The sequence below is a fragment of the Mytilus trossulus genome, chromosome 2 (assembly GCF_036588685.1).
Source record: "Mytilus trossulus isolate FHL-02 chromosome 2, PNRI_Mtr1.1.1.hap1, whole genome shotgun sequence".
Classification (NCBI taxonomy): domain Eukaryota; kingdom Metazoa; phylum Mollusca; class Bivalvia; order Mytilida; family Mytilidae; genus Mytilus; species Mytilus trossulus.
The window spans coordinates 76,930,824-76,946,612 of NC_086374.1; positions in this window are offsets into that span (position 1 = coordinate 76,930,824).

Consider the following 15,789-nt stretch of genomic DNA (forward strand, 5'->3'; position numbering starts at 1 on the left):
ATTTTTAAAGGAGTTCCAACCCAAGGGGGGGGGGGGGTCCAACTGTATGTCCTCATTCAAAAGCATTGATCATTCCAAAAATGGCGTTTCCACCACACCCTTTTTGATCTACCACTTCAAACTATCTATATGTTTTAAAATTTATCACAGTTATAGTTTTTATATACAAGAGTGCACACGCTGAAATGTCTCGCCTTCTATACTAATCATTGATATTATGTTGATAGTCCTAAGTATAAAGCTTTATTACAACTGTCACATAAACTTAACATTAACCAAGATAACTAAACAAAGACCAATGAACCTTGAAAATGAGGTCAAGGTCAGATGAACCATGCCAGGCAGACATGTACAGCTAATAAAGCTTCTATACAACATATATAGTTGACCTATTACTTATAGTTTAAGAAAAAAAGACCAAAACACAAAAACTTAACACTGTGCAATGAACCGTGAAAATGAGGTTACGGTCAAATAAAACCTGCGCGACTGACATAAAGATCATAAAATATTTCCATACACCAAATATAGTTGACCTATGGCATCTAGTATTAGATAAAAAGACCAAAACTCAAAATCTTAACTTTGACCACTGAACCATGAAAATGAGGTCAAGGTCACATTATATCTGCCCGCTAGACATGTACACATTACAATCATTCCATACAACAAATTATAGTAGACCTACTGCATATAGTATGAGAAAAACAGACCAAAACACAAAGACTTAACTATAACCAGCGAACCATGAAAATGAGGCCAAGGTCACATGACACCTGCCAGTTGGACATGTACACCTTACAGTCCTTCTATACACCGAATATACTAGCCCTATTGTTTAAAGTATCTGAGATATGGACTTGACCACCAAAACTTAACCTTGTTCACTGATCCATGAAATGAGGTCGAGGTCAAGTGAAAAATGTCTGACAGGCATAAGGACCTTGCAAGGTACGCACATATCAAATAGTTTAAACATATTTATTTATAGTGGATTGGGAAACAAGTTTTGCAACTAATATCAATCCCTTTCCACTTTGCGGGTGCGAGTGCTGCCTTGTAGCGACATTAGCCTGCTCTATTTCGAAATTTACAAGGGTGTATTTAACGTGCAAGAGATATGGCTCTCTCTTAACACGGGTCAGGCATTTATCGTCCCCTTCCGACGGACTATCATCGTTTCCTCGAGACCATACTCGCAAATGGTGTCAAGATATAGTTATCCTATTACTTATAATAAGAGAGAATTCAACATGACAAAAAATCTGAATTTTTTTTTTAAGTGGTAACTGAACCACGAAAATGAGGTCAAGGACATTGGACATGATTGTGACTGACGGAAACTTCGTAACATGAGGCATCTATATACAAAGTATGAAGCATCCAGGTCTTCCACCTTCTAAAATATTAAGCTTTTAAGAAGTTAGCTAACGCCGCCGCCGACGCCGGATTACTATCCCTACAGCCCGTAACAGAGAAGTGATCGAATTCGCATTTCTTTACCGTCAGAAAACGTTACGTTATCGACAAACTTATTTCAGAAGTGACATAATTTAATTTTCTTCATCAACAAAATATTTCATGTCCAACGTGTAAGTTTTTCATTGTTTAATTCGAAGATTTTTTAACACAGTAAAACATTTTTTATAATCAACCTCTGTCATTGGCATTTTCATTTTAACGGTAAAGGATCAAATACGGGATCTCCGAAATTTCTATCATTTGTTACGAGGAAATCATTATTCAATCGAACATATGTCATATGTCACACATATTATGAAATACAAAGGAGTTGAAATGATCAAATACTTTCTAACTGACGGAAACAAAAATACATAATCTAGAATGTGTGTTCTGTCATAAACAATGACTTCGTCGTGCGAATCGACGAGATCATGTTACATGTAACTGATCTAAGCTGTAGAAACAGTTGGTGCGACCTCGATAAAATTTTTATCAATTTAATAGTCGGTTGATAACAAAACTTTACGACAAAAGAGATGATTTCAGCTTTCCAATTGTGAACTTTCCATTTCTAAGTACATGTAGCAACATTCCAGCAACACCTGCATACGGGGTATATATCTCCCAATTGATACGATATTCCCGTGCTTGCATTCCCTATCATTATTTTCTTGATAGAGGTTTGCTGCTCACAAGGAAGCTATTAAACCAAGAGTTCCAAATGGTGCCGTTGAAATCATCCCTTCGTAAATTTTACGTACGCCACCACGAGTTGGTTGACCGTTATTGAATAACCGTTTCACAAATAATATCGGATATGTTCCTTACATCGTAACTACAATCCCCTTCCCTTTCATGAATGTGACCTACCGAATTATAGTATTTACCGGATTTGTAATCACATACGCAACACGACGGGTGCCACATGTGGAGCAGGATCTGCTTACCCTTCCGGAGCACCTGAGATCAACCCTAGTTTTGGTGGGGTTCGTGTTGTTTATTCTTTAGTTTTCTATGTTGTGTCATGTGTACTATTGTTTGTCTGTTTGTCTTTTTCATTTTTAGCCATGGCGTTGTCAGATTGTTTTAGATTTATGAGTTTGACTGTCACTTTGGTATCTTTCGTCCCTCTTTTATTACAAGCGATAAATATTCATGACTACAATATTAAAGAATTTATTGGAGTCACATCCACTGTTTCTACTGTAAACATGAACTCGTCGGTTAGTGCAATGAAGACACTTTTAATAAAAGATTGAGATTGTTGGTTTATTCTTTACACCTTCGAGGTATTAAAATTATTTCAGTGTTTATTTAAAGTTAAATTTATTTTCAAATCTCTTCTGTTTAAAATTGTCGAAACTTCCGTTTAAGATTCTGTGGTAAACTATCTATTCTATAGTTAGGACCATTTTATAATAAATACCCTTTTGTACAAGAATACTTTCTTTATAGAAGTATAGATCTGCTGGTTATAGATTTTTTTTTATAACTTTCATTATTGTTACGGCCAGAAATCGCCTTTAAATTGTAGCCAACAAAAGACACAAATCAATAGTAAAATTTAACAATATTTAATATACAAAAGTTTACAAAAGGTATTACACAAATATTACTGTTAACTTAACTGTCAAAATATGAGTCCAATCTTTTATCTTTATCTGTATCCGGAAATCTTTCGGAATCCAATCTGAATATTATGTTCACTACTAAGGTCACAATCCAGTATGATGTTGTTTGTAGAATAAAAGTGTCAATCCAAATGCTGTGAATACTAATGTCTATCAATGTCTATGTCCAAGTTTAATTATGAGAGTTTAACTTTAGTGTCTGTATATATATAGTTGTGACGGATTATTCTAGAACACGCTAGAACGGAACATTGTGGAAAATCCTGGAAAGTTACAACGGAAGTTTCTGGAATAACGTAGAAGTTTAAATTACGCATCTTTTATAAGGATCATTCTAGAAAGTTCTAATCATTCTGTGATTGTTCCAGTGATTCCTAAACTGCACAGTTATAAGATTATTTGGTAAACAACTATCAGGCCATACAACACAAATTAGGCCAACATAAATAAACATAATAATTACAATATCATAACACCTCCCCCCTTAAAAGAAGTTTTAGTGTAACAAAAACTTATCATGAATAATATGAACAAAAATACATAATATATACAAAGTGATTTAATAAGCTCTAGATAAAGCATCAGCTATTACATTATCTTTACCCTTAATATGTTTTACAATTACATCATATTCCTGTAACAATAAACTCCACCTAGTCAACCTCTGATTCTTGTTTCTCATTTTATGCATGAAGGTGAGAGGATTATGATCAGTATAAACAAGAATAGGATATACAGTGGGATTCAAATATACATCAAAATGTTGAAGTGCTGACAACATTGCAAAACACTCTTTTTCAATAGTTGAATAATTTTTCTGATGTTTATCTAATTTCTTAGAAAAATATGATATAGGTTTTTCAACATTATCATCTGTCTCTTGATATAAAACAGCTCCTATTCCTACGTCGCTTGCATCAACGGCAAGTTTAAATTGTTTTTCAAAGTCTGGAGTAATCAGAACTGGACTATTAATTAAAAGTGATTTGCTATTTTCAAAAGCGTTTTTACAATTTTCACTCCAGATAAATTTAGAGTCTTTTCGTAAAAGATGAGTCAATGGTTGAACAACAGTAGCAAAATTTGAACAAAATTTCCTGTAAAATCCAATTATGCCTAAATATCTCATAAGTTGTTTTCTATTTGTAGGAGGAGGAAATTTGGAAATAGCTTCCACTTTAGCCATTATAGGTTTTACTTGACCTTGGCCAACTGTATGCCCTAAATAATCAACAGTGGCCTGACAAAATTCACTTTTACCAAGATTAACAGTCAAATTTGATTTTGACAATCTATCAAAAGTATCATACAAATGTGTTAAATGCTGTTCCCAGCTATCACTACATACAATTAGATCATCAATATAAGCATAACAACAGTCTAAATCTTTTATAACATTATTGATCATTCTTTGAAATGTAGCTGGAGCACTTTTCATGCCAAACGGCATTACAGTATATTGAAATAAGCCATCTGGTGTAACAAAAGCTGATATTTCACGAGCTCTCTGTGTCAATGGAACTTGCCAATAACCTTTCAATAAATCAAATTTGCTCACAAATTTTGCTTGACCAATATTGTCAATACAATCGTCTATCCTTGGAATCGGATAGGAATCAGATTTTGAGACTGAATTTACTTTTCTGAAATCAGTCACGAAACGAAAGGTTTTATCTGGTTTTGGCACAAGGAGACAAGGAGAGCTCCATTCACTGTTACTCGGCTCAATAATATTATTGTCAAGCATATATTTAATTTCTTTTCTCATAACTTCAAGTTTGAGTGGATTGAGCCTGTAAGGATGTTGCTTAATTGGAGAAGCATCTCCGACATCAACATCATGACAAACAGCAGTGGTTTTGTTTGGCACATCTGGAAAAAGATTTTTAAAAGAAAATACCAAAGTTTTTATTTCTTCTCTACGATCAAAAGACAGATGTGTAAGTTTTGAATCTAGATTTGACAAAATTTCTGAATTTTTCAATCTAACTGTCTCTTCCATAGATTTACAACTAAAAGTTGGTTCAATTACATCTGGTTTGTCATGATTGTTCTCAAATTTAACCATGCCTAAAGTGGCAACTGGTTTACTATCACATAGTACATTAGTACGCTCAAAATATGGTTTTAACATATTAATATGACACACTCTATTTTGTTTGCGCCGACCTGGAGTTTTTACAATATAATTCAAATCATTAATTTTACTCTCTATTGTATAAGGACCACAATATTTAGCCTGTAAAGGATGTCCAGGGACTGGCAAAAACACAAGTACCTTATCACCAGGCTCAAAAACTCTGTCCCTGGCATCTTTATCATACCATATTTTCATCTTGTTTTGTACATTTTTCAAGTTTTTTTGAGCAATTTGACAAGCAGTATACAGTTTTTCTTTAAATCTAGATACATAGTCTAAAAGATTCAAGTCAGTATGTTCAGTAAGCCACTTTTCCTTAATCAATTTTAACGGTCCTCTTACAGTATGACCAAATACCAATTCAAAGGGACTAAATCCAAGGGATTCTTGAACAGCCTCTCGGACCGCAAAAAGTAGAAAATGAACTCCATCATCCCAGTCTCTGTCAAATTGAAGACAAAAAGTTCTAATCATGTTCTTCAATGTTTGATGAAAACGTTCTAAGGCACCTTGAGATTCTGGATGGTAAGCACTTGATCTGTACTGAGCAATCCCTAACTGGTACACGACTTGCTGAAATAAACCTGACATGAAATTTGATCCCTGGTCGGACTGTATAGACTTAGGAAGTCCTACTAATGTGAAAAATTTGATCAAAGCTTTGACGATAGTAGGTGTCTTGATATTTCTGAGCGGAATAGCTTCAGGAAAGCGGGTAGATGTACACATGATTGTCAATAAATATGCATTTCCAGTCTTGGTCTTTGGTAAAGGTCCAACACAGTCTATTAGAACTCTGCTGAAAGGTTCGTCAAAGGCTGGAATAGGCAGAAGTGGTGCTGGTGGTATTTTCTGGTTAGGTTTACCAACAACCTGGCATATATGACATGATTTGCAGTATTCTGCAACATCATTTCTAAGTTTAGGCCAGTAGAAATGCTGCAAGACCTTAAGGCTAGTCTTCCTGATACCTAAGTGTCCAGCCAAGGGGGTGTCATGGGCAAGACCAATAATTTCTTGCCTATAAACTTTAGGCACCACCACTTGGTACACCACTCTCCATTCCTCCTCTGGGGTAGCATCAGGAGGCCTCCACTTCCTCATTAAAATGCCGTCCTGATGGTAATAGCATTCGGCCACTTTGTCTGCTTCGTCCTGTGGTTGAGCTCTCAGGCTGAGCTGGAGAACCTCAGGGTCTTTATGTTGTTCTTCAGATAAATTCTTTCGGTCTAATGAATGGCTGTTAACGTCTGGCCATGGCATAATAACATTCTTGTTAACACTAGGTGGTTTTATAATGGCCTTTTCTGATTTACTAGGATCTGCAATATCAGCTATAAAAGTGTCAGAAAGGTCCATGTAATCAAATTTGTCTTCTTTCAAATTATCATCTTGTTGTTTTCTAGCCATCGCCCTAGTAACAACACAAGCTGGATACAATTCAGCATCATCTTCAGGTGATTTGGCATCCACCACCGGTTCACTGCTAACAATTGGTTCAGCAACCACTTTGTTCCTAGCTAGATCATTTCCTAGCAATAATGTAACACCCTCAACAGGGAGATTAGGACGAACACCTACAACAACTGGTCCAGTTACCAAATCTGACTTCAGATAAATTCGATGGAGAGGAACATCTATACAACCTAACTCTACACCTTGTAACAAAATGGAGGCACCAACAGAAGTCTTCTCGGACAAAGGCAACACACCTTCTAACAATAAAGACTGAGAAGCTCCAGTGTCCCGTAAAATCTTAATAGGCTGAAGAGTGGTATCATCAACAATAGAAACAAACCCATCAGACATAAAGGGTTTATATTCCTCCATGTAATCACAAAAACTGGACTTAAAAGCCTGACGCGCAGGACATTCCAATGTACTGGTAATATAAGGTGTCGTACAAGCACTGGTCTTTGGCTTAATATCTCGTTCATTCTTCTTCTGGAGTCTAAAACAATCAGCCATCAGGTGACCAATCTTCTTACAATAAGCACAAGTCAGTGACTTCTTCTCAAAAGTATCAAATTTTGAACTAGACATATTATAACTGGATTGACTCTTATTCTGTTGAACAGGCTTACTATCAGTATGCTCAGTGCTTTGATTTTTGTAATTTCCACTGGAAGTATTATAATTTTGACCCTTGAAACTTCTTTTATGTGAAAGAGTATAATTATCTGATATAACAGCTGCATCATGTATTGACTCAACAGTTTTGTCGTCTAAATGTGTTTTTAATTCTAAATGAACACATTGTTTGAACTCTTCTAATAACATCAATTGTCTTAGGTTATCAAAATTGTTATCTGTTTTCTTTGAAGTAAGCCATTTATCAAATAGATCTTCTTTTTCCCGAGCAAATTCCACATAGGTTTGCGAATCAAACTTTTTATAAGATCTAAATTTCTGTCTATATGCTTCTGGTACTAGCTCATAGGCTTTCAAAACTTCCTGTTTCACCGTGTCATAATTAGAACTTTTTTCTGATGGAAGTGCAGCGTATATTTCAGCGGCCTTACCCTCAAAAACACTTTGCAACATGGTAGTCCAATACGGCATTGGCCATTTCAAATTATTAGCAATTTTCTCAAACTGTGGAAAATATTTATCAACTGTTTTTTCACAAAATTTTGGAACCAAACGTATATTTTTTGCTGCATCAAAATAATCTGATTTTGACTGGACTTTAGTGTTGCTTTCTTCTTTGACCATTTCAATTTTCAGTTTTTCCATCTCTAGCCTTTCCCTCATTTCAAGTTCTGCCTGTTTTAATTTAAGTTCATCTTGTTTTAATTTGAATTCATCTTCTTTTTCTTTTTCTTGTTTATCCATTTCCAATCTTTCCTTCATTTCCAGTTCTTTTAATCTAAGTTCATGTTCTAATTCAAGCTGTTTTAATTTAAAGGCGTCAACATTTTCAACCTTAAGATCAAGAGCCTCTTCACCTAAAATTTCTTCGTCAACTAATTTGTCTATAACCAAATTTTTTATAATTTGTTTTCTCATAGATACTTTAAAAGCTAATTTCAGTTGTTTAGCAAGCAACACTAATTCCTCTTTCTTTAAATTATCAAAACTCTCCAGGTCTGGCGTTTTCAAAAATTTACCAGCATCAAATGCCATTTTGTAGAATTTTGTTGGCTAGTTATAATAAAAATATTAAACAAATTTTGAATAAAATATGTTCAGTATCCCGGACGAGCCCCCAATTTCTGTTACGGCCAGAAATCGCCTTTAAATTGTAGCCAACAAAAGACACAAATCAATAGTAAAATTTAACAATATTTAATATACAAAAGTTTACAAAAGGTATTACACAAATATTACTGTTAACTTAACTGTCAAAATATGAGTCCAATCTTTTATCTTTATCTGTATCCGGAAATCTTTCGGAATCCAATCTGAATATTATGTTCACTACTAAGGTCACAATCCAGTATGATGTTGTTTGTAGAATAAAAGTGTCAATCCAAATGCTGTGAATACTAATGTCTATCAATGTCTATGTCCAAGTTTAATTATGAGAGTTTAACTTTAGTGTCTGTATATATATAGTTGTGACGGATTATTCTAGAACACGCTAGAACGGAACATTGTGGAAAATCCTGGAAAGTTACAACGGAAGTTTCTGGAATAACGTAGAAGTTTAAATTACGCATCTTTTATAAGGATCATTCTAGAAAGTTCTAATCATTCTGTGATTGTTCCAGTGATTCCTAAACTGCACAGTTATAAGATTATTTGGTAAACAACTATCAGGCCATACAACACAAATTAGGCCAACATAAATAAACATAATAATTACAATATCATAACATTATTGTGACGACGCGCTATGAAATTCAGATTAATTTATAAATGAAGTTGTATACAAATTTTTGGTCAAAACTACAAATCTTTTAAACAGTTCGACGATTGCGTCGATGTTACAGTAGTCTGTTTACTGTAAGTTACTAAGCTTGGCCCGATTCATCTAGATCTGTCATTTATGGAAACTAATTCACCCCTTTCTGACACATTCATTTTTATTTCACCATCAGACATGGAGATACATTTGTAACTAAAGGAAAACTCTCAAATTAAAGAAATTTGACATGATACACTGAAACTTTCTTATAATCAATTGAACGACTGCTTTTCTTACATATGTGATTTTTCATGGTCAAACTTTGTCATTGTTAACGGACATTTTGAGACTTTTTGTTGTAAAAAAAATGTGTTTTTTAAAGAAATGAACATTCAAAATTTAAGAACTTCATGAACATGTATAGGAAGCGGAATTATTGCACATCTATGTTTCGGTAAATTAAATTCAAATCCGAATTGAACATTTATGACACACAAAAAGAGAAACCAGAATCTTTTGATGACTAAACGTATGTACACGTTGGGGCGATTTAGAGCTTTTCAGAAGAAGTGAGATTCCACCCTTGTTGAAAGCCTTGTGGAGACCTCTAGATTTTTAAATTCCCTCCGTTTTTCTCATGGATGGAGTGTGGTCTCTCTATAAATTACCCCATATCTTTTCATTTCCCTATTTACCGAAGGTTCCATGTGAAAATTTCCATTGGATCATATCTGTTAAACTAAATGTACAAAAAAGGCTCAAGAAAAGGCGAAATTTCTTTTTCAAACCCGAACTAGAAATCCATTTTTTTCTAATAGAGCACCTTACATTATCGTCAATGAGTTCAGATATGTGAAAAATTATAAAATCATACACAAGAAAGAAAACCTTAACGGGCTTTCAGCAATAATTTTTACCCTTTTAATATTAAGTAAATATTAACAAGTACATGTATTTGATAAAGTACATGCAGATATAACAAAGAAACTGCACGGTATCCGACGTAAGAGTACACTTTTTACTGCACGCGTAGTCGGGTGCGTTCACTACGAGGACACTTGTACCCAACTACGCGTGAAGTATGAGTACAGAATCGTCACATACAGGACAGTTTCTATGTTATCCTAGTATATTATCCGACAGTTAAGAATACAATCTGGTCAAATTTTGAAGTTGAACATGTGGGAATTTTTTATTTTTGCCACGGACCATTTAATTTTCATGGAGGAAGGGGCCTGGTAGTTTTTAGAAAACAATATTCTGACCCTGATTTTGACTTATTAAGACGTCCTTCCATAAATCTTTTTTTTCTGTTCTGACTTTGAAGAAATGACTACTTTTCGCCGGATCGAAATGGTGCATGGACATATTTTGTTTTATATTATTAGAATTATTTTCAATATTATCTGTATTAAACTTGATTATCGACACATGTAAGTTTGTCAGCATTGTCAATCTTTTTAATGTTAAAGTACCAATAGTTCGGTCACTACTCAATTAAGTTTGTCGATAACGTACTTGAGCTAATTTTTACGGTAAAGAAACATCAATTCGATCACTTCTCTGTTACGGGCTGTATGTCGAGCTTTCTGCAACAAAAGTTACAGGCTCGACAAAAACTAAAAAATGTTTGCAAGAATGTAAAGTTTCCCCTGCAATTTAATAATTGCCTGTTTTGGGTTGGGTTATTTTGTCATCTTATCATGTAAAGAAGTACATTGATATGTTTTGGCTGACAAGGTGTAGCCCATTAACGTTGTTTTGTAAATCTACTCACTATATATTATCATTGTAAAATATGTGATTTCAAAAGGCCATTGACTCCAGTATGAAAAGATTGTAGCTACTGGTGTAAGTACCGGTATGTTGGTAGCACAATACAAAGATTTTTCATCCCCAATCAGACATCTTTAAACTGATGTAATTCCACTCATCTTTCTTTAAATTTTATAAATGAGGTACCAAAAGAAAGAAGAAGTATTAATCTTTCTAATTGTGATAATTTCATCATGACATAATTATTACATAATTAACTGGTATGTAATTAGTTGCCATATTGTGATGTCCATACTTACAGGGAATACTGGTATAAAAATAGATGGATATACATGGTTTGGTTTGAATCGAAAGGAAATTCACATTAGAGCTAAAACCGGATCTGGTGGTGTTGGGATTTTAATTCGTAATGATGTGCGAGATGAATTTAATATTAATATCATAGAAGATAACACAGATGGTATAATCTGGGTAAAATTTGAAGATAAAAACTTTGCACATAACTGCTTTTATGTATGTGTTATATATTTACCGCCGGAAAATTCCACAAGGGCTGTGAATATTCATGAATTTTTTGATATTTTAATGACAAACATATACACAATCCCACAAGGAAAACCATTTTATATTTGTGGTGATTGGAATAGTCGTTGTTCAGATTTGCCGGACTCTATTGAAGGAATAGATAAATTGCCACAAAGAAATGTGGTAGACTTTCAGCATAATGGATATGGAAATATTTTTTGTGACTTTTTAACAGATGTAAATTGCTGTATTTTGAATGGTCGAAAAACATTACATAATGATTTTACATTTGTATCCACTAGAGGAATGAGTGTGGTGGATTATTGTGTTTTGCCATATGAACATTTGGATAATTTTAACAATTTTAATGTAATCAGAACAAGTTCAATAGTTGAACAAATTAATGCATTGGGAAAATACGACTTGAAGAAAGCTATGCCCGATCATTCATTACTAACTTGGGATTTTACCTTGAATTTTGACTCAAATTGCTGTATAAATACACAGACAAGAGGAACTTCTGAGACAAAGAAAAAATATGATACAAGAAATTTACCGGAAGATTGGTTGTGTCAAGAATCTACTATCGCTGAAATTGATAATGCTATTTGTTTTTTAGAAAATTCAATTGCCGATCAAAGTAATATTGATAATATGTATGAAAATTTTGTGAAAATCGTTAAAACCGAAATGTGTAATAAATTACCGGCTAAAAATATTGTTCTATCAAATGGATTTAATATTAATAAAAGAAGAAGGTGTAAAAAAGAATGGTGGAATGAGGAGCTCACTTTATTGTGGAATGAAGTGTGTAAAGCCGAAAAAGTGTGGATTAAATGTAAAATTAAGCGTAATAAACAAGAGTTGCGACATATATTTGTGAATAAACGTAGGTTATTCGATAAGGCCGTTCAAAGTTCTAAACGAAAATATTGGTATTCCTTACAAGAAGATTTAATAAAGTCTTGTGATAATCCAAAGGAATTTTGGAGGAAAATTGGTAAAATAGGAGTTGGTAGTGAACGCCGAAGTTTTATCCCAATGGAAGTGAAATTAAGTGATGAGTCAGTATCATGTGATAAAAATGTAGTATTAGATAAATGGAAATGTGAATTTTCTAATATGTTAAATAGAAATAATCATAATAATGTTGAATATATTCATAGTAATGAAAATGTGTATGATGATTATCTTGATAGCTTTATATCATATGAAGAAGTGTATAATGTACTGTTGTCTTCAAAAAATGGTAAATCGCCTGGCTGTGATGAAATTACGGTTGAACTTTATAAGAATCAAACTGCATTGTTAGCTTTAACTCGAATTTTTAATATTTGCTTTGACTCTGGTAAGATACCTGCTTTATGGTCGAAAGGTATCATTACTCCGATTCCAAAGAGCTCTACTGCAGATCCAAGAGACCCTATGGCATACCGTGGAATAACTTTGGCTCCTGTATCTTATAAACTTTACTGTGGTGTATTAAACTCTCGTCTTACCGTTAAACTTGATGAACTTAATTTTCTTCATGATGAACAAAATGGTTTCAGAAAGGGACGAAATACTCTAGACCATATTTCTACTTTGACTACTGTCATAGAAACACGTAAATTGCGTAAATTATCAACATTTGTAGCATTTATAGACTTTAAAAAAGCTTACGACTGGATAAACAGGGATTTGCTTTTTGGTAAATTGGAAAATTTAGGTATAAGTAGTAAAATGTTAAATGCTATTTTTTCACTTTATAGAAATGTATATTCATGTGTAAAAGTAAATGGTAATTTTACTGACTGGTTTGAGGTTAAATGTGGTTTGAAACAAGGGTGTATTCTGTCTCCAATTTTGTTTAACATTTTTATTAATGACCTTGTAGATGAAGTAAAAAAATTAGATATTGGAGTAAAAATTGATGATGAAAAAATTTGTGTACTACTTTATGCAGATGATCTTGTATTTATAACAGAAAATGAGAAAGATTTACAAAAAATGTTGGATACTTTAAATATATGGTGTTGTAAAAATGATTTAGTTGTAAATCTAGAGAAATCAAAAATTGTACATTTCAGAACTAAGTCTATACCAAAGACAAATTTTACTTTTGTACTTAATAATAATGATATGGAAATTGTTCCTAGTTATACTTATCTAGGTTTACTGTTGTCAGAATTTTTAGACTACAATTGTATGGCTAAGGCAGTAGCTAAATCTGCAAGTAGGTCATTAGGTTTATTAATAGCTAAATGTAAAGCTAATGGAGGTTTTCAATTTGATACATTTACAAAACTTTTTGATACACTTGTTATGTCTGTAATTGAATACGGTGCCTCAATTTGGGGTCACCAGGATTTTTCTTGTATTAATGCTGTAAAAAATAGAGCAATGAGATTTTTTATGGGTGTGGGTAAATACACCCCTAACTTAGCCTTATATGGAGATATGGGTTGGATGCCCAGTATTATATCTCAGTGGACATGTATTTTTAGATTATGGTCGAGACTTACTAAAATGTCTCATTGTAGAGTTAATAAAAAGGTTTTCTTATGGGGCAATAGATGCTGTAATAGTAAATTTAAAAATTGGAATTATAGAGTCAATGTGAAATTTAAAGAAATGGATATGGAGTTTTTATGTAATACTGATTTTTCTATTGATAAAAATACAATTAAACAAATTGAAAAGGAAAATTTTTGTAGATATAAAGAGAAGTGGTACTCTGACTTAATGTACAATGAAAGAAGTAAATTGCGAACGTATAGAATGTTTAAGCAATGTTTTAATAGAGAAAAATATTTATGTATTAATATGCCTGGAAAATATAAGAGTGCATATGCTAAATTTAGATGTGGTGTTGCACCTCTGAGAATAGAAACTGGCCGATATGAAGGCATTATGGTTGACAATAGATTATGTTTTAATGAGCAATGTAAGAAAAATAACTTTATTGAAGATGAGAAACATGTCTTAATTAACTGCCCAGTATATGCAGATTTACGAGCTATTTTATTTAGACATGCTAGCTCTTTTAATTGTGATTTTGTTAATTTGTCTGATGATGATAAATTCAAATTTTTATTCACTGATGAAAATGTGTGTTACTTTTTAGCCAAAATCTGCTATGATGTATTATTAAAAAGAAAAGGTATTTTATATAATTGTAGATAATAATGTGTTTTGTAGAAATTTTATAGTCTCTCATAACTCTTTTTAGAGTGGCTCATGTTGTTTTAAATATTACTGTAATTCTATAAATGTATAAATGTATGTCAATTTTGAGGTGAGACTCTAATAAAGTATTTGTCTTGTCTTGTCTTGTCTACTTGAATGAATTTAGCTTCTTTGTTATTCATAGCAACCCAAAATATTTTATAGATTCTTGCTCAACATAGTTTGACCTCCAAAACCGTTTCTCAGATTTTTCCTTTTTCCTTTTGTATTTCATTCTCTCATAAATCTTCAATGAAGTTTGCAACATCAATTTATAAGAGACCACTAAATTTAATTGGGTATAAAATTTGATCTATTGATGTTTTTTTGAAATCTGAGACAAAGTTTTGGAGGTCAAGCTGTGTTGTACAAGAATCTATAAAATATTAAAATTATCACAATTTGAATTACAATGTATTAATCTTTCTTCTTTCTTTTGGTACCTCATTTATAAAATATAAAGAAGGATGAAATGAATTACATCAGTTTAAAGTTGTGTGATTGGGAGTGAAACAATCTTTGTATTGTGCTATCATAATGCTGTGTTTTATCTGCCCTTGATGTATATGGCATCATGTTTAAATCGGCTCCAGTAAAATGTGATTTGCAAATGTTTGCAACTGTTTGTGAGCGGTAAAATTATGGTAAAGTGGTATAATAAACTTCAATGGCATCAAATCAAGAGCCTGAACAGCCTAAGAAAAAGAAAAAAAAAACGGATAAGAAGTAAAAACAAAGACGAGCCAATTCCGGGTGCGTTTGATTTGTCCGCTATTTTAAACTCACAACAAACATTTCCATTAAGCTATAATATGAATGGTCAACCTTACATGAACAATAACACAAATTATCATAACATGTCCATGCAAATGATGTCATCACCTTTTGTAACTTCGCCTACGCAGCAATTCCAAATGGGGGCTCCGTAAATGCCCTGCCCCACACCAACGCAAGCGAGTCCATCTCAATGGGCAACCTAACTGTTATCAAAATTTGAAGCTATGTCAGTTAAAATGAACAGTATTGATGAAATAAAAAGTGCAGTTAGCAGTGTTGATTTTAAATTGAGTGAAAGGAAAGGTGATATGAATAAACTATCCAAACGTAAACTTGATGTAAAAACAAGCCAAAATTTCGTATCCAAATCATTCGATGAAACATTAAAATGCATGAAAAAAACACCAAAAAGATAGAAT